Raw genomic sequence first — 19819 nt, forward strand, 5'->3', positions numbered from 1 at the left:
CTCAATTTGCATCAGCATTCTATTGTCTGCAGAAACATGCATAAGCAGACTTGCCAAACCTTTTAAAGATTCAAGAGCAAAGAAAAAAAAAAAAAAAAAGAATAAATTTTTGAAAGCTGAATACAGTGGTCTGTAAACACATTCACACTTCTTTCCTAATTATGGCTTGGTGCAAAGGCAGCACCTGGGTAAGAACTTAGCAAGAAACTGTTATTAAAAATGTAAAAAAATCAGCATGGGTATACATTTGAAGTTTATTATAATCCCTGAGGTTCATATATGACTAGGAGCTGAGAATTATCTCAAATGGTGTTTTTAGCACTTCAATGCTAAAATTATGGATTGGAATAATTCATCAGCAATGGTATTGCTCATATTTCATGAACACACAATACCAATACCCCAACAGCTATGTGACATTACAATGCCTCAAGAAGGAAAGGAAGTCTGTACTGCTGTCTAGTTGTGATGCCTAATTCAATACTGGCATTTTTGGATGCTGCCTAGACTTTGCATTTGCACAAATTTAATAAATATATATTATGTAAGTAAGCATAAAGTGACACAATCCAAATATTAATGCTTCAGAACACCATTGCTGTGTGGAGTCAAATTTTTGTAGAAACAATACCAAATAAGAGAAGGTTTTCACAGCACAAATTTCACATCATGATGAAGATTACGCAGTTAAAGCTATGCCACAGCCATACAGTTCTTTCAAGCCCATTCCTCTGACTCCAAAATAAAATACTTGAATCTACTGTAGCAATGTGTTATACTAATCAGTTATATTTATAACTGTAGATGCATTTCCTAATGAAGGCAGAATTCAGTGATTAGATGATCTGGCAAATGATGAAAGAAGACTGAGTAAAACTGTACAACAAATCAAGCTCGGAATAAAATTACTTAATCTTTTGCAGTTCAAATGCAAGTTCATCTTTCTCAACATCATGTACTCTTAACCAATCTACCCACCACACATACCCCAAAAAACCTCTTACCCTCTTAAGCACTACTACAGTGTAATGGCAACATTTCCAATCAAATTAGGCTGTACTGCATTCCATTACATGATACTATGCAACAGATGTTTCTCTAGAAACATAGGACAATTACTTGGGGTAAACTGCTATAATTTGAATGCTAAAATGAGTATCCTGCATGAAACTGCTATAGTCTTTATGGAGTTTTACACTGAGATTCAGAACTTAAATACTGTCCAAGTTTGTCACAGTTAACACAGAGACTTTGACTGGCAACCAGAAACAATAACTAATCTTACTTGAGCTCAATAATTTTGCCATCAAGAGACGAACAGGATGAAAATTCCACTTAACCCTTTAGTTCTGCAATGACCAGTGAGTTAAACGAGACATTATGAAACCCAGATGAAATAAAATTCCCAGAGACAAGAGACTTCCCCCACCCCCACCCCACAGAGAGATAGTGGGGTGCCGCTTTGACTGCAACAAATTGCATTGAAAATTCAACATTTTTTAAATTAAAGCAGAAAGGGTAGTTCAGCCAATTTAATCCATAGTTACCTTAGCTAACAGCCATACCGTTGGAAGAACTGCTGACCATTATCTCAAACAGATAAGAAAGCTTTTAATATACCACAATTAGTAAGGTATTTATAACCAACACTGGCAGCTTCCACTCATTCTTGCAATAGACATGAGTGATACTTTATATAAGAACAATCTCAGAAACGTGCTGCTTTTTTTAAAAAACACACATGGACACTTTTCCATAGTTACTGGGCTCTCTTGACAATGCAGAACTTTGACACCTTTAAATAACACAGGTTCAAAACCAGGATTTCCAGTTTGAAGCTTAATAAGGCTCATACTTAGCTCTAGAACACAGGATCACAAAAAAAACAAAACAAAACAAAAAAACCACAAAAACAAACCAAAAACCCACACAGAACAAGCAAATAAAAAAAAAAAAAACCAAAACCACCACAACTTTTAAAAGAATCTGAGGGAAGTGGACAACGGTTTTATCTGACGGCGATTATTTTTCATTAACGAATATCCCAACTACCTTTCTAACCCGACATCACAGCAGCATTTCGGCACACGAAAAAGCAGAGCCTAAATAAACTGAAGCGTCTGGTCAGCAGAACAAAAGCACTACAGAAGGTGAGCACAAAGACAGCAGAGGCCCCGCTTCCCAGACAGGTGTTCCCAAGCAGTGACACCGTGTCGGGGCTCTCTAGTTACCCGCAGGCAAGACCGTGCCCTGCTCCCCACAGCCATCTGCTAAGGTAGCACGGGAGAACGAGCGGTGCCAACACACGCAGGGGGACCCCAGCCCACAGAGCGGACATGCCCCCTGCAAGCACACACCGCCGCCTGGCACCAAGGGAGGTTTTGCGCTTTGGCACGAAGCCCTGCTGCACCGGGGCAGGTAGCCCAGAGCCGCTAGCCCATTCCCAGGCCGGCACAGGGAATGGGGAGGCCGCGGAGCAGGGGGGCCCACCCACCCACCCTCGCCAGCGCAGCACGGGGGCGGCAGCGGCTCTCCCTCCCCCCCACCGTGGCCTTAGGAGACCGGCCTGCGACCCGCTTCCACCCCGAGCCGTCCTGCAGGTCTGGCGGGAAGAGACGGACACAAGCACAAACAAATGGACAGCGAGACACGCGTATACACACGCGGCACGATCGTCCTTGGGAGGTCGTCGCTTCGCAACGTGAGAAAGATTTTCTCCATCGCGGCGGTCACAAGCGCCCAAGAACGAACAACTGCGTCCCTCTGCAAACCTGCCCCCGTCCCGGCCATACGAAACCCCTGACAGGCTTCGAAAGGCCGGGAGGAGCCGGCCGCCCCTGCACCTCCCTTCCGTACCAACCCTGCACAGCACGGAGGGAAATCCCAAAGGAGCCGCTGTTTCCCTCCCATCCCGTCTCCTGACGAAGAAAAGGGGAGCCGGGGCTGCTCCCCCCTTCCCGGTGCTCAGCCTTATCGGCGGCGGAGCCCCTTGCCGAGCCGCGGCAACCCGGCTCCCTACGCGTCTCTGGGCCGAGCTATCGCAAATCCCCCCTAAAACAGGCAACTTGTTTGGCGGGCAGCGCCCGGGGCGGGGGAGGCTGTGCCGGGGGAAGTGTTCTCCGCCTCCGCCGCCGCACCGGTGACCGGCAGCAGCCGCCTGCCCGGGGGGACCGCGGTGTCCACATGCGAAACCCAGCGGCAGCCGAGGTGCCGCAGGCACGGAGCGGCTCCGCGCTCCCGCCGCTCAGCCCTGCGCGGAGTCTTCCCCCTTTCGGCGGCTCAGCACGGACCAGACACTCCATGCAACGTGCAACAGCAGAGCAGGACAAGGGGGTCCTCACGGGCTCCTACCGGGAACAGCGTTACTGCAGCACTGCAAAGCGCCTAAGCCCCGCCGCTCGCTCGCTTCCTTCCTTCCTTCCTTCCCCCCCGCTCGCCTGCTGCCCGCTCCCGCCTGCTCCGCCACCGCCCGCAGCTGCCGCCGCTGCGGACTCCAGGCACAGACCCCCACCAGGGGGGGAGGGCAGGAAGCGCGTCATCACTCTGGGCCGCTCCACCGCCCTTCGCCCGCCCGTCCCGCTCCGCCGCCGCCCGTCTCAGGAAGCCCACCCGCCCGCCCGCAGCGACACTCGGTTCCTGTCCGCTGCACCCAGAAGCAGGCGGGAATGGACCGTGGCCTCAGCCGGTTCGGGAGGCTGCGAGGGCTTAGGACCACCCTTACCTGAGTGTGAGGGAGCGGCACCTCTGCCGACCGCGGCCCTCGCTGAGGCGATGAGGTAGCGTCGCTCTCGCTATGCCGGTCCAAGACAGAAGTTACCGGGGAAACGGCGGCACCTCAGAGAGAAGAAAAAAAAGGAATTCTGGGGAATTCCGCGCTGGGGAAGCGCGGCATTGTTTTACCGCGGGGCGGGAAATAAAGCTGTAGGGCACAGCGAGCCCCGGCGGGGCGGTGGCCGCCGCTGACCGCCCGAGCGCGGCTGAGGAGGCGCGAGGCCGCGCGCGCGCTGCCTCAGGGCCCGGGCCGCCGCCTCCCGCCGCCGAATGCTGCTGGCGGAGGCGCGCGCTGCCACAGCGGCTCCCGGCGGACTCCGTGTCACGACAGACAGACTGAGGGACTGACTGAGAGACTGACGGGCTGGTGCCCGGCTCGGTGGCTCGCAGGAGGATCCCGCTGTATCGCAGCGGCGCTTGGGGACGTGCCCCCGGGTCACGGTCCGCAGCCGTGCCCCGCGCGAGGCGGTGTCACCTCCCCAACACCTGGGGAGCGGCCGCCCCCTGTCCCCACTCGTCCCCCCTGCTCGTAGGCCAGAGGCTTGGAACCGAGCTCTGTGGGCAGACATGGTGTCAGGCGAACAAAACCGCATCGATAGAGTCCAGCGCTCTGTGGAAGTGACCCAAAGTGACCCAAACTGCCCTGCGGTTTTGTTTCCTTAAGCACTTCCAAGTAACGCCGGCAAGAAATTGAGTGCTGTAGCGACAAAGGAAACTCAGAACTTCCCCATTTAGCTTGCAACTTAAAGTCTTCTCATGAAATAATGATCATTTAACTCTTCTCTTTGTGCAATATAATCGTATTTTCTGGCTGCTTCGAAAGAAACTTCCTCTACTCCATTGCTGTACTTCATTGTATTAGCTTTTCCTGCCTTATAAGCTTCACTTTTAAACACTTTCCTCAACTGTATGCCTCAACTCTCACTCAAGGTCACAATCTCAGTCTTTTGCAATTGCTGTGTTCTCCTGTTTCCTCTCAGTTCACAGGAAAGCCATCTGTACAACATGGCCCTCCAAACAGCTCCTTTGAAATCTTTTTATCATGATGTCAGCAAAAATACCCTCCCATACCAAAGAGAGAAACTTCACTACAATAAGGAATGTAATGGTGAGACCAGGCTCCTCTGTACCATTTCTGTGTTTTGCTATTCCCAGTACATCTGTGTGCCTGGACACATTTACTGTCTCCCTTTGTACTCAGCTAGTGATTTGCTTTGGGACACGAGTTGTTTTTCTTCTTTTTCAATGTGCCAGGTTCAAGGTGGTCTGGGCACACATCTGGGTTCTACAATAACAACCATTGGTAATAGTATTACAGTAATAAGTGAGATATCCTGTCAGTCTGTCATCTGAGGATCCATGTTATTTCAGTGCTGAGAAACAGATGCCTTTTTACTGCATTACAATGGGTATAGAGGACAAAAGAAACTTCCTGGTTTCTGCACATTATTTCGATATAAAAAAAATTGCTGATAGGTGCATTTCCCTTGGAAAAAAAATAACCACAGTATAATGAAAAGTGCTTACATTAATACATTTCTTTTTCTGTTAAGCCAGAGACGTATATGTTAAGCAATCTCCCAAAACAGAAGCATGAAACATCTACATGAATAAATGCTGTCTTACTTGTTCATAGCCCTCTGTTAATTCTTATATTGAAATTCCTTTCAGATTCTTGTACTTAAAATAGTGTGTGGATGACAGCAATACGGGCATATTTGCTGATATTTTGGGTGAAGTGGTACTTTGTCAAGTATGTGTGCAGGAGCCATCAGTGAAGCATGCTAGACACAGTTTTCTCATCTGTCATTTTAAATACATTTTAAATCACTATCTCAGAACAGGTCCATTAAAATACGGCATAAATCATACCCAAGCATGTAAAGTAGCTTCTGTCTGTGTGACCAGACTGCTTTAATGACTGCATCAGAAGGCTTAGACGGTAAATGTAAGACACATAGTAACAAAATTACTGTTTATAATGAGTCAAACTTATCCTGGATTTGTAAAGTTAGGCAAAAGTCAGCACTGTCATTATTATATTAGCATTAGCAGGCCTGGGCACAGCCTTTGCAGACTTAGACTCTTGAGCTGCAGACTGAGTACCTTGTCTTGTTTGTGGGTCTGTTTCAGGGACTGCTGGACTGTATTTGACCATAGTTGCCCATGCTAAGCATCATACTGACCTGAGACTCATCTGGACCTGCTTCACTGATGTGGATAATTATAAATCATGATGTGGGTTCTTGGTTGAATCTGTCTGCTATCCCAATATTTGTCTTGTTGCCCTTGCTCAGATTTTGTAGGGTGGCTCCTGCTCTGCTGGTTGTGTTACTGGATGTGTTACACCAAGCTGTTAATGACCCAGTGGTTCTGGTGTTCCATCAGTCTTACTGGAAAGCTTCTTCATAGACCCAGTGCAGGTATCTGGTGCTGATTCAGATTATTTCATTGTACTGTTTGGTCACAGTAAACAAATAGACCAAGGTTCTGACTTTAAAGTTGTAATTTTAGCAAATAGATATTTGGAAGAATCAACTTTTTTCTTTACTGTGTTTGATTTATGCCTATCTAGGTATTCTTGAAAAGCTTACTAATATCTTTGGGATTCCTGCATTCTCCTCTGGATCATTGTGCCTTTATGGTGGATTTTGCTTTGTTCTTTTTTTCCCCAAAATGGGGTGCAGCCCCTCTGTGTTGGCTGTTTAGATTTCATTTGTGAATGAAATTAGTCCTTTAGGTAACTTCTGCTGCTCTGCTTCTAAGCTGGTTATTTTCTCTTGCTATTTGTACAAGAGCTTTTTTGTTTTTTCTGTTTGCATCTCACTCTACTGACTTGCTTTCTCTGCTAACTCAGTAGTTATGTTACAGACTCAAATACAACTTCTCTTTGTGATTGTATGTCTCCTGTGTAGTAGTTGTTCTACCTGCAGGAAATAAGTCAGCCCTTTCCAAACAAGGGAATGGGTTTACAGAGTTAACATTTTTAGTAAGGAATACTTAAGACCAAGACTGCAGGAAACAAAGATGTTTTGGTACCTAATCTTAAAGGGAACTGCAATTATAGGAGCTGGAATAGAATGAAGGATGGGATTGTAATTCAGATCATGCTCCCAGAGAAGATAATAGTTCTAGCAAAGCTAATAGGACACAGATTTGGCAATGTGGGAGGTCAGGAGACTAAGGACAGGAGTAGCATCCCTCTCAGCTGTATCCCACAGAGTAGCCAGAGTGGAAAGGTCATACCCTGCTCTCCTAGTCCGTCAGCCTGGCTGCCCTCGGGCACATGGCATTTTTATTATCATAAAAACTCCCAGAAAGCAGCATCTTCTATAATGCTGTCCCGTAGAAAGCAACTCAAGTTGCCTTTTGATTACAAGCTTCCTGTGGCTTCTGACACTTTTTAACACTAATGTTTGCAGCTGAGCTACATTGTGATCTGGTGGTCACTTCCAACTTTTCAAACCTGCTGTGGGAAGAATCAGCAAGTAAATGTGGACTGTTGTCTGAAACCCACATGCATTTAACTTAGTGATAATTATCAATATGAACTATTTGTAATACAGAGGTTTTGGGTTCCAAAAACTCTTCATTATAAATATACGCACAGTTTTCCTGGTTGTTTTTAAAACACCAACTATATTAGCAGGTAAGTTTAAAAGTTTTGTTCTGAATTCTTTTCTTGTCTACATCCAAAGACAGAGCATAGTTTGCTGCACAAAGTACACATGGAAATATTGTATTTCTGTTTTTAAAAAAGAATTTAGTCATCTCAGCTGCTTGGGTATGATACAGACTAATCCAAATAAGATGTGACTTGTATGGAATTATGTTGAACTTTTTGCTTTGTCTGAAGTTTGTATCATGCAGCAGCAATGGTGCTTTTTCAGTTGCCTGTATTTTAAGGATACTGATAAAGCACTGGATCAATGCCAGGTATTTAAGGAAATGCATTGCTGTTTCCTTGGCTCCCCAGATGTTATAAAATATTTTAAGTATGTTGCTGGAATAAAAAGTATTTTTTACTATATTTTTACTATATTTGTTTAATTATAGTGATTCAGTGTTGTAGAAAAATCTTGACCTCTAAAATGAGTTGTTGTTAGCACCTTGCCTTCAAGCAAATAATTTAGATAATGTGCATTACATTGTATAGAACTTTGTTTCTTTTCTCTTTTACAATCTCCCTCAATGACTGGCAACAGCTGCACCTCATTTTATCATGTGGTTTTATTGTTCAGAATTACTGATTATTTATTATGATTTATAGCAGCAAAAGTCTTTGATGTTTTAAAACAATGAAATACAGGCTTGAACACATCTAAATGAATCCAACAGATGCATTGTCTGAGTCTGTGCAGTACCACAGGAGAGAGCTAGAGCTGACACAGGATTGTTCCCTGCTGGAGGTTTGCCAAAGGAAAACTGGCTGCAGTCACACTATTCTCTGTTGCGAGGCTCCTCTAATGTGTGTGTTTAATAAAGTACTAACATCTGGGCCCACAGGGTGAACTTTATGTGTACAAACAGTGTAATTCTTCAAAATCAATATTTATTTGCAAACTTCACTTGAGAAAAAACATCCCAGGGCATCAGATTTGGGGTCATGTGCTACTTTAGCACTACTTTGGTTTTGTTCAGCTGAAGTATTAGATAAGCCCTATGCCTCCCTGTTCAGTTGCTGTGTTCTCATTACAGCCCTGCAGGGATTTCTGTGGCCTGGCCCCAGGCTTCTGCAGGACGCCAGCACTACTGCAGTTATTGATCTCCACTGGAGAGCCAAGGAATGATATCACAGAAAGATGGAGCTGTGCTTTGAGGTGGTTGTCTCTCAGGTTAAGACGTGGTAGAGCTTGGGAAGGTATCAGGCCTGTGGCTGACTGGAAGCTGCCTATGTTAATTTCTCAGTCCATTCTCTCTTCCCTGTTTGCTTCTTTCCCTCATCCTCTGACCTTTCTTGATGCAGAGCACTTGGAGTGGGTGCTGTAAGCAAATCTAACTTGAGCATGGAGCTGTGAGCATGGGCTTGTCCATTCTACACAGGCTCATGGCTCTGGCTTTTTCCACAGCAATAGGGAAGCCTTGCTCAGGGCTTGCTTCTCCTGTACCAAGTTGCTGGCCTTTTAAAATGGCTGTTCCCATACCATGTGAGAATCTGGTTGCGTTTCTTCTTAGATCTTTATATTCCTGTTGTGTCTCTTGGTTTTGTTTTGTATGTGAACCAAATCCTGAGGCCTCCTCAAACAGGAGAAGTAGGCAAGTTCTCTTTGTTAGCAGTATGCCTGCACAAAAACATAGGTTATTGTGTGCTAGAAACATGCTAGTGTATTTCCTCAACTGTATCTTGCTGAGTTGCTGACAGATACTCACCCAGGGTCTGAGAAGAAGGGAGGATGGGAGGTAAGGGAAGTTACTCCTCAGTACGGATGCACAGGCTGAGGAGCTCTGAAGTATGTACCAATAAGTGGCTGCTTGGAACTAGAACAATCAGTAAAATGGGGGACAAAAGGAGTTACTATAAAGAGGGCAATAGGTTATTCATAGTCATTGTCTTCTACAATGGTGTCTGGAGTCAGTTTATTCAACCCTAATCAAGTGGTTGAAGAATGCAATATAAAAAACTGATGAAGGAGCTCTGCTTGTACAAGGACTGTGTGGGAAGACCCACTCCTGACATTGGGGAAGTATCATTATACATAACTCATAACTTGTGCATGATAACTTGTAAAATGATGTCCAGATCTTATGGTATTTGTTTTTGCAGAGGCATTTTATAGATGTTTGTGCTAGTGCAGTTGTTTCTCCTTCCTCTTGTAATCAGAGCACATCTTGATGTTTGTGCATACCCAACCAGGTTTAAAAGCCCAGTGTTCTCAACAGTTATTAATCATTTCTGATTATCAAATTCATACATAATCAGCTTTTCACCTAAGGGAATACCAAATTAGATCTTCCCTCAGTAAAATGAAAAATTCACACTCTTAATATGAAATCACTGACAGCACATAATTGCTATAAAAATATAAATTACATACTATGATCTTGTAAAAAATAGAGCAGTGCATCCTTTATTTAATTTCATGTATCCTTATCTTAGGCTTCTTCAAAAGTAAGCTGCCTTTTCCATGACTTCATTGCAAAATCTCTTGACTGTTGTGGTAACATATGTAACATCTTTTGATATGTTACTTCATTAATGATTTAGCATCTTTTTTAAAATTATAACAGCAGTTATTAATGAGAACTGTACTACTTTTTGCATGCCTGGGTTCTGGAGGGAGCAAAAACATCACAGCCCTTTCTCTCTCTGAATTTTATGCTCAGCTGTGAGACACCTTTGTGCTTCCTGGGTTTTTTGGGACGTTTTAGTGCTCAGTGCTAACCTTTCCATTTCCCTACCTCCAGCTGGGTGGTGGGAAACCAAGGATGGCTGGAATTGCTCCTTCTCACATCCTCTGTTTCAAGCAATTGTCCCTTGTATTTCTGTAGGAAGCTGAACTGCCAGCCCTATGCTGCACATTAACTCCATTCTCTGGATACAAGTTCCTGATAGAGAGCTTTTCCACCCCTTTTCTGGTGCTTGTGTCATGCAAATGAAGTAGGGTGCCCTGGGGCAGCTAATGTAAGAGGCTGTAACTATATGCATTAGAACAGGGCTAATCTTTTCCATTTTAAAAATCTCCTAACAGAAGAATCTATTAAATCTACTTGTTGTAATCAGGACTTGTGAAGCTGGCAGCTTTCCCTTACTCCCTCACCAGCTTTACTATTTCTGCCAAGCCACCCCTTCCTTTCCAGAGCTAACCCAGAACTTTGCAAGTCTGGACTTGAGACAGCTTGTCCCAGCTCTGGAAAACTAGTGCATGGATTTCTTTCCACACTTGTGACAGGTTCTGCAGAATGGTTTGTTCTTCTTTTGGTTGTATTCATTACCTCAAGGGCAAAATTCACTGTTTTGGTGCAGACTTGCATTCATTCCAGAATGGGTTGGTAGTCTCTGTATTATATGCTCTCTCTTCTCATCTTGCAGGAAGGGGGAATGAGGGCACAGAGCAAAAGCATCAACTTTACAACTTTGAGTGTATAATCCCTGATGCTTGCCTTACTGGAATATATTGCAGATCAATGTGAACTATTAAGCATTTTGTGGTCAGTTGCTAAGGAAAAAGGTATCCTGCAGCAGGGGAGCAGTACAAGCTCTCTTGCATCACTCCAGCCTTGAGTTCAGAGAGTGTGTTGGGGGGTTTTTACAGTAAACCTTAACCACAGAGCATGAGCTACAACTTCACTAGGACGTGTGTCCTAATGGGAACTCAGTGCATAATTAGGCCCTTATATTCCATTCTACACCTGAATTGTCCATATCTACCTTTATAGTTTATATTTGAAATGACCTTGCAACAGTCTGGTCATTCAGATAAGGCACAGAACAAGTATATTCCCTTTTGAACAGAGTAGCTGTCTGTGTGAACATATGTGTACATGACTACCCATTTACCAGAGAGAAGCAATTTCTAATAGTGACCATGGCAGTTACAGCAGAGATATTTTTTTTTAACATGACACTGTAGATTTCATGAAGAGTTAAAATCCAGACAAGATGGAAACCAGTACATATTGTAAATAAAAATGCACATTATTTTCTATTTCAACCCTGCAGACAAGTTTATTGATATATAAATTATTTTTAGTGAAATGAAAGTATATACATGGGTAGAAAGCACAGAGTTGAGGTTGGGACTGCTTTTTGCTTTTGACTGAGGCTGATCTCTTGGTGCTTGGCAGAGCTTCATCTGGGCTCAGGAAGCAGCAATAGGGATGGCAGAATGGGCCCTGGCAGAGCCTGGAAAACCCAACTGACAGCTGCTGCTGTCAGATGAAGGAATGAGAGTATTTGAAACAGCAGCTACTTCAGGGGGAGGTGGTGTGTGTGAGCCTTTTCTGGCTCTATTTTCTGTGTCAGAAAAAGTCAGCTCTGAGTATAACCCAGGCACTTCATCCCCAGGGCAGCACAACTCAGTTTGCTTGTGCAGAGAAACAGCCTTGAGCCAGCTCTGGGCGTTAGTTTGGATTCAGTGTGCCTTTCAATAAATGTGTGCAATTACTCATTGACCACTTCACATAAATCAGACAGATACCATTATTAAAAACGAACAAACAAGCAACAAAACCAAAACAAACAAAAATAACAACCAACCAAACAAAAAATTAACCTTCAGATAACACTATTATGAATGATGGCAGACATTTTAAGAGCTGCAGGCTCTTATAAGGCCTGAAGACAGAAGGAGAAGTGGCAAAATGGAGAAATAGAAGAGAGTTATTCCAGATGTCAAAGTTGCAGAGAAGGCTCTTGTGTTATTATGAGGCTTTGAAGGGACCTAGGAGGAGCCAGTTCTGAATTGGTGGAGGGAGGGATAAAGACAGCCTATGGATAATCATCTCATTAATAAGTGTTGCTTTTGCTTTTCCACAACTCTGTCAAGAAAGAACTGTAATCATGTTCCCAATTGTTGCTGAGTCTCTGGTGGCACACATCCAACCATGTCTGTCTTCTGGGCTTTATGAGAAGGAATCCTCTTCCCTTGTGTGATCTCTTCTGTAGCCACTATACCAGCCAGAGGTCTGAATTTCTGTGTGGGAGTTCAGGCTGCAGAGTCTTCCAAATATCTATAGAAATACAACAAAGGTTTATTTGCACAATTTTTTATGCGGCCACTTCTACGTGAGACAAACATTGATAGATTTGGCAGGAATGTTACCATGCCAGGGGCATAGCTCCCAGACATGTTTCCCAGAGTTTCAGTAACTATTGGCACCTTTAGATCCCTTTACTTCTGGTTATGATTTCTTTGCATTGCCTCTTTCTACCACTCTGACAAAGCACTGTGCATCATCAATTCTTTCTGTGCCCAGATTCAGCAGCTACCACCAGGACTGAATGTGTCAGCAACAGTGTCATAGCTGGGAGCTGTGAATGGGGCAGTAACAAAGAGATAAAATCAGTGGGGCATCCTTTTTTCTTGGAGGAAAAAAACAGTTCAAGGGACAAGGAAGAGTTTACTAAAGGTATGTCACCTAAAAAAGACTAATAAAACCCTTATTGCAGTTTTTAAAATCAGCAGAACTGTTAATCTGTGCCTATCTTTGTGCCCAATCTATCCCATACTGGTTGATCTTGCACCTACTGAAGCACAAGTCATGCTGAAGTCTGGATTAGGCCTCACCACAGCTTGATTATGAGCACTGCTTTGCACTGGTGTCCTTGCTTTCCTGAAAAGGAGAATTTCTGCAGTGCAGTGAGGAGGCAGAGCCCTGTTCTGCAGCTCAGCTGGCAGTTCAAGGTGTTGCTGAGTTAAGGCCATAAGATACAACAGTGCCTGACCCCTGACATCAGCTCTCTCTGTTGTTCAGGGAATCTTAAAAATGGATGGCGTGGCTGAAGCAATAGCTGCATCACAGGACTGCTTGTTCTGTTTTATTGGGTATTTTTCAGAGAGCTGGGAGCTGCAGCCCGTGTGACACAGTGTGCTGGGCTGTTCACTGCTGCCGAGGCTGCCTGTTCTTGTCAGGCATTCCCAGTGTTACAGCAGCAGTAGGAGGTGGTACTGCTAAATGCAACCATTCTGCCTTAGGCCTGATTTCAGCATTCCTGCAGTAATATGTAACAGTGCCAAAGTAGAGATATGATACAAATTAGAAACACAGCTTGCCCAGCAATGTTTTAAAACCCTTGAAGTATGTGATTCAATTATCTCCTTATATAAATTTATCCTAGCAGTTCTACTTGAATTTTAGTTGGAGTTAATTCTTATTCATAAAATGGAAATAGTCGAGTATTTCTTAACCACCTAGGGAGGAAGTTTCTCTCCTGCAGCAACAGACCAAGCTTTCCTTTACCCTCAGAGGCTGGCATGCAAGCTTTGCAGATATCTCTGTCTTTCTCTAGGAAACATGACTTTAGTTTCTTTTTATAGTGCATGTTTTGGGGTAGGAAGGAAGGAGAAAGGAAAAAAAAAATCCAAAGAACAGATATCTGCCTGAAGTCCCTTGTTGAAGGTAACAATTCAGTAAAAATGTTGAGAGATTTTTCCATTTGTTCTTCACTGCCTGAAGGAAACTTTTTCATCCCTGTATACTGCAGCCCAAGAGTAAAGCATTTGTAGCTACACTTCATTTGCAGGTGTAGGAGCCTGGAATCCATTTAGTCAATGTTTTGATACTGTAGTGTCAAAACTGTAGTACTGTACTTCCACAGTCTTGTTACCATAGTGTAGTCTTGTGCAATTGTGTTGCACAGATTTGACACAGAGTCAAAATGGAAGGGAGCAGGAGGGGAAGGCTGTGCAGTGCAGCTGCAGTGTGGAGCTGTCTGTGCCCTGGGTGCAAGCACAGATCTTTGTGCCTTAAAGTGACATCTGACTCTTTGCCTAGGACCTGGTAAGAGAAACATCACTGACACCCTGTGAACTGGACATGGTTGAGCAGCATCTGTTGCATATGGTTATATCTCCTTTAGTGAGGCAGGCTTTGGCCTGGGAGGATGTGGCAAAAAAACAGAAAATAGAGGTTGTTACTCCTCTACAAGTTTATCTGAGGAACTGCAGGAGTAAGCTCATATGGTCAGGTCTCTTAGAAACCAGGTTCTTCAAGCAATTGAGCATGCTAGGAGTAAGAGCAGTCTTTTTGTGTTATGACTTAGAATATGCAATCATCTTACACTTGATATTCATCCCTGTTGGCCTCTTTTTATGCATTGTGCTTTGGTCAGGCAGATTTTCATTTGCTCAGCTGAAAGCTCTTCAAAGCTCAAAGCTGAGGCTGCAATCTGTTGTGAGCTAATGAGAGCAAGCAGGGTTTTGCACAATCATAGTGCCCTTGTGCTGAGGCTCTGCTGGGTGCAGGGAAAATTATTCCAAAGTTTTGAAATAATGCCACCCTCAGACAGGAGGAGCACAAGCACAGGTCTCAACTGAATGTTTTACAGTGTGTTGGAAGCTAAAGAGCAACATGCAGTAAGGGGTCAGCCCAGAATACAGTCTGCCTTATGAAAGAAGCAGGGATCACCATCTCTTTCCTGTTTATAAGGTAGGTAACCCTCAACAGAGCCATCTTAAATGGTTTACTGCTTCATTCCCCATCATACCAAACCAGGATGCACATTAGGCTCCAGTGTGACTTGCTTTTCAGTTACCTAAGAAACAAAAAATACCACGTTGGCAAGGCCTAAGTCATATGTAAATGCTCAACCTAGATGCAGGGGAAAAAAAAAAGCTTTCTGCCAGTGGAAAAAAAGGGGAAATGAAGTCCAAATGAAAACACAGCAGTGATTTTATGCCTGAATAAAATCAAGATGCCTCTGAGTTTGTGAATGAAATCATTAGTTAAGAAATTGGATTTCAGGATGTCAAATGAATGGAAAATAATATTATGAAAATAAATCATTTAGTCTTGGTTAATAGAACAGTTTTTAATTTTCCCCCAAAGTTTAATTTTAGCTCAGCTGTGATGTTACATGTCAATGAATGTTTTTCTCACTGGAATTAAGTAAAAAAGCTAACCCTGTAGCACTGTCACTGCAGTGGTGAAGGGAAAGGCTTTGACAGGGATTGTCCCTTTCATTCTCATCTCAAGTCACCAGAGTCCATGCATACGAGCACACAGCTGAATTCTGGGATCTCAAAGGCTATGCTACTTGTATAGCAAGGGGGCTGAGGCCTGGGGGCTGCGGGTTCTGTGGCACTCCAGACATCCTGGCTGCAATTTGCACAAGCTTTTGGGGGGCACTTTGGTGTCTTTTCAGTCTGTACTGATGTTCTCATTGCCATACTCAGAGATGGAGGAGGCTGGGTGAGGTGCATCTCTGCCTAGAAGTTGGGGAAGAAGCTGGAGACAGCTGGGGCATGGTGTGTGCCTGTAATCAGTGTGTGTGGTGTGTTAGTTTTTGGTGTGAGCCAAACTGCTGAGGAGTTGAATTCAGGAAGGCATGTGACTGCCTATGGATATAGACTTAGTGCAGGCTGTAAAAGCACCTGAGCTGTAAGTGAAAGCCATGTAGCTCAGATGCTGTTTAAAATCTCATTTAAAGGGTTTCTATCAAGTCTCTAATCACATCACTCTGTGCCTAAAAATATCTGCAACTCTGTCTCTACACAGTTCCTCTGCACTTTGCCTCCTTGAAGACAGCCATAAGCACTTTCCATTGAGCTATGGCTTAAATATTAGTGAAGCAGAGCAGAAAGCCCAATCAGCTTAGTGTCACTCAGGTGTCCAAACCTTAACCTTGGTGCCAACCAGGCCATCCCATTGCAGGGAAGGGGCCCAGCACTGGAGCACCGGTACAGCCCAGCCCCTCAAAAGGTCCTCTCCAGTCCTGTGTGACTGGAGATGTGCAGCAGCAGGGAGTGCTGGGAATACAGCTATGAACTGCTTCCAGTTTGAAATAGCAAAGATGTTAGACAAGGGAAAAAAGGAAAGAGAGAGCATGGCATCAGATTTGCTTTGCATTAGTGACTGTGGAGGGAGTCAGTTACTACTTCACAGTTTGGCAGAGAAATTTATACTGCTTCAGAAATCTTGGCCACAAGGCAACATTGCTTACCAGCCTCAAAATTCAAAATCTCTTTCTGGCTCTTGGACAGGTTTTGCAGATGTATTTTTTTGTGTGATCAGACACTGTTCCTGCCCAGCAATGCAGTGAGGGAATAGGAAGTATTCTACCCAGGGCTGAAGTACAGCCCTTCTAACAGGGGAGCTAAACAATTGCCAATTCTGGCTTTTAAAAATGTGTTTATTTTTTTGTTGGTTGGTGTGGGGTTTTTTGGGTTTTTTTAATGTAGAATGCTTAAAGGGAAAACAATCTCCAAATAAAATCAAACAAGTAAGGTGGGTTTTGTTCATACTTAGTAGTTGGAATGGCATTAACAGTGAAGAGCTCTTGAGTTTTTGCTGAGGTTTTAATGCTGTGGTGCAGACTACATCCTGCTGCCAGAGCAGCCCAGCTGAGGCAATCCTGTCTGTGGATCTCAGTGTCTCCCCGAGAGGAAAGAGCCAGTACTTGAGTGAGCACTGCCAGCTCTGGGCTTGTGCAATAGCAGAGCTCATTTCCCCTCAGATAACTCAGTGCTGTGTCTGTCACAACACCAGGTAGTAGGAAGCTACAATTGTTATCTGCATTTTTACAGCTGGCTTGACAAAGGATGTTAAAATTAAGTTGAGCTGTATCAATGCTTTTGAGATAATTATGCTCTATTATTAATAAATTCAAGGATTGACATGGATCAGTGAATTGAAAAACGTGGCAGTGATGCACTGTAGATTTCAATCTTCCTCATTTTTAAATGAAGTATTCAAGGTAGAGCAGTAAGATTTTTCCATCTCACCATTTGGTAGGGTTTTGTGTTGGTTGCTTTATCATTTCATATCCTATCTATTGTTTAATAAAATTTCCAGATGTTTGGCTTACTTTGTGTATGTTGTTAAACTTACAAGGCTTAAAAAAACCTCAGTCAGTCCTGGGGACAAACGTGTGTTTGGGGGCCTTTATATAATTTTGGGGACTCCTTAATTAAATGTCTACTCTTTCACTGACAAAACTTATGTAAAATATTATCATAGAATCATAGAATAGGCTGGGTTGGAAGGGACCTCAGAGATCATCGAGTCCAACCCTTGATTAACTACCACTGCAGTCACTAGACCATGGCACTGAGTGCCACATCCAGTCTCTTTTTAAATGTCTCCAGGGACGATGAGTCCACTACCTCCCCAGGCAGCCCGTTCCAATGTCTGATTACCCTTTCCATGAAAAAATTCTAATATCCAATCTGAACTTCCCCCAGCACAATTTAAGACCATGCCCTCTTGTCTTACTGAGAGCTGCCTGGGAAAAGAGACCAACCCCCACCTGGCTCCAATCTCCTTTCAGGGAGTTGTAGAGAGCAATGAGGTCTCCCCTGAGCCTCCTCTTCTCCAGCCTGAACACCCCCAGCTCCCTCAGCCTCTCCTCATAGGATCTGTGTTCGAGTCCCTTCACCAGCCTGGTTGCCCTCCTTTGGACCTGTTCGAGGACCTCAATATCCTTTATTATGATTACTTACGATCTTGAATGTCCACTGAGTTTGTTACATGCCCTGATATTTTGCAGAATTAAAATGTCTGTAAAAAAAAACCCCCAAAATTCCCTCTTTCCCTTCACTCTAAATTTGCGAAAATTGAAACCAACAGCTGTTCTAGAGCTAAAAAGAAACAAAACCCATGTAGCAGGTGGTAACATGTATGTATGCCTGACTGCAGCCTGGCAGTCTGCTAGCCAGCTACCAAATAGTGAGGAATTGGAACACAATCCAGGCAAAGAAGGGAGCAAAGAGAATGGGAGGCTGAGAGAAAAAGTTTTAGCCCAGGAACTAAACATCTTTGTAGAGGAAACTAATGAGTGGAACTCGAGGCAGTGAGTCATGATACTCATGTTTGAAATGTTTTCCTCTTGACCAGTCACTGCCTAGAGAAACTGGTTACAGGTGCCAAAAACTGGTGAACTGATGGCATGTCCTGTATAAGCCTGAGTGTAAGTAAACCTGATGGGCTTTGTGTCAGGTGTTGTGCAGCTCATGGCTCATACTGATGCACATCAGTGGCATGTGTGTCACAGACATGTCCTGTCACAAACACTGTGTCTCTGCAGCTCTGCTCACACCTACCCTTCGAAGGATCAGTGATGTGACCATACCTTGTCATTCACTAAGTCCTGGTGGCAATTAATTTCAGCTGTGTGGATTGTTGTGACTGTTTCCACACAGCTTTCTTCAGCTTCTGTCCAGAAAACTTAATTTATTTGGGTTTCTGTCCATGACCAAAATTGAAGTGTTCTGCCTTTCCCCTCTAACATAAAGAAAGCCTTTTACTGAAACATACTGTGTGGGAGTATTTGGATGAAGGTGGAGAAATTTTGCTCCTTTAAGGCAAAGAACAAAAATAAGTGTTCTGGAGGTCTAAAGTGAAAGAAACCATAAGAAATTCAGAGCTGCAGAATGACTGCTCTAGTGATTAGGAGCAAGAATCAAGCCCTCTGCACCTAAATGTGAGCCACTTGGGGGGAGTGACTTAGGTGTAACAGTGAGGCATGAGATTGCCATGAGCAGTCCTGAGAGAGACATGAAATGAGACATGGAAATTTTTGCCACAAGTACAAGGAATATCCCTGCCTTTATACGAATCACTAGTGAGATCTCTTGTCACAGGGCAGGATAGGATTATTGTCTTCTACAAGAGGAGTCTAAAAGACAGTGGTGTTTATCTGCAGAAAGGCTGAAATTACTGTTCTCTGTAGAGTATTGGAGGGTGAACACTTGTGGGAAGGAAGAAGGGAAAGAACTGTGTGAGATTCAGGAAAATGTCGGTGTAAGGATGGATGAGCCTGGATTAGCTGTGAAGAGCTTTATCCTGGAAGGCTTGCAGCAGTGGCCAGGATCTAGAACAGCATTTCTATAGGAGTAGAGCTGGAACCTGGCATCTTTTTGGGATGCACCAGGATAAGGTGATGATGGGGAATAGGATAATGCACTGTTTCCAGTAGACAGGGCTTGTACTTAGAGACTGAGGAGGCCCCTTCCAGCCCTGCATTCCTTGTCCAAAAATGGCATAATCTGCAGAATTGCCTTGGATAATTAGTCTGGGCTTCAGAGAGAAACTCCAATACCAACAGTAGTTGCTGGTAACAGGAGAGGGATCTCTAGATCACTCATCCACAGCCAAAGCAAGATTGGGTATAAAAAAAGCATCTGATACAGTAAGATAAAGTGTTTGGAGATGGCAGAAACCTGATGGGTGCTTGACTTATAGGGGAGGAGGAAACTGGAATTCTGGAGTAATGTGGAACCTCCAACAGGAAAAAATATAAAAGAAATTGGAGTGAGGTAATGCTATCTGCTAAATGTCTTAGGATTTTGAGAGATGCAGTGTCCTAGGTCTGCTAGATTAACTTCCTTTGGCCAATATGCTATGGTGTTTCAGCTGCACAGAAATGGAGTGGGAACAATGGATTCTATTC

General features: G+C 44.0%; 2 protein-coding genes across 8 annotated transcripts in view; one reads left to right on the forward strand and one right to left on the reverse strand.

Moving 5' to 3' along the window:
* The window catches only part of TLN2 (talin 2), a 152408-nt gene extending 148551 nt beyond the window's left edge, over positions 1 to 3857 (reverse strand). For 2 of the 6 annotated variants that reach the window (XM_071754905.1, XM_071754899.1), the window contains exon 1: positions 3352 to 3486. The gene's annotated coding sequence lies outside the window, so the exon portion shown is untranslated. Of the gene's footprint in view, positions 1 to 2663; positions 2788 to 3351; positions 3487 to 3721 lie in introns of those variants that run through there. The other 4 variants (XM_071754900.1, XM_071754902.1, XM_071754901.1 and 1 more) reach the window with 4 other exon arrangements.
* An 887-nt stretch (positions 3858 to 4744) lies between these two features.
* The window catches only part of LOC139801090 (C2 calcium-dependent domain-containing protein 4C-like), a 28073-nt gene continuing 12998 nt past the window's right edge, over positions 4745 to 19819 (forward strand). Inside the window, exons 1-3 of one of the 2 annotated variants that reach the window (XM_071754908.1) lie at positions 4772 to 4879; positions 5905 to 7420; positions 8470 to 8606. The gene's annotated coding sequence lies outside the window, so the exon portion shown is untranslated. Of the gene's footprint in view, positions 4880 to 5904; positions 7421 to 8469; positions 8607 to 19819 lie in introns of both variants that reach the window. The other variant, XM_071754907.1, reaches the window with a different exon arrangement.

The sequence above is a fragment of the Heliangelus exortis genome, chromosome 11 (assembly GCF_036169615.1).
Source record: "Heliangelus exortis chromosome 11, bHelExo1.hap1, whole genome shotgun sequence".
Classification (NCBI taxonomy): domain Eukaryota; kingdom Metazoa; phylum Chordata; class Aves; order Apodiformes; family Trochilidae; genus Heliangelus; species Heliangelus exortis.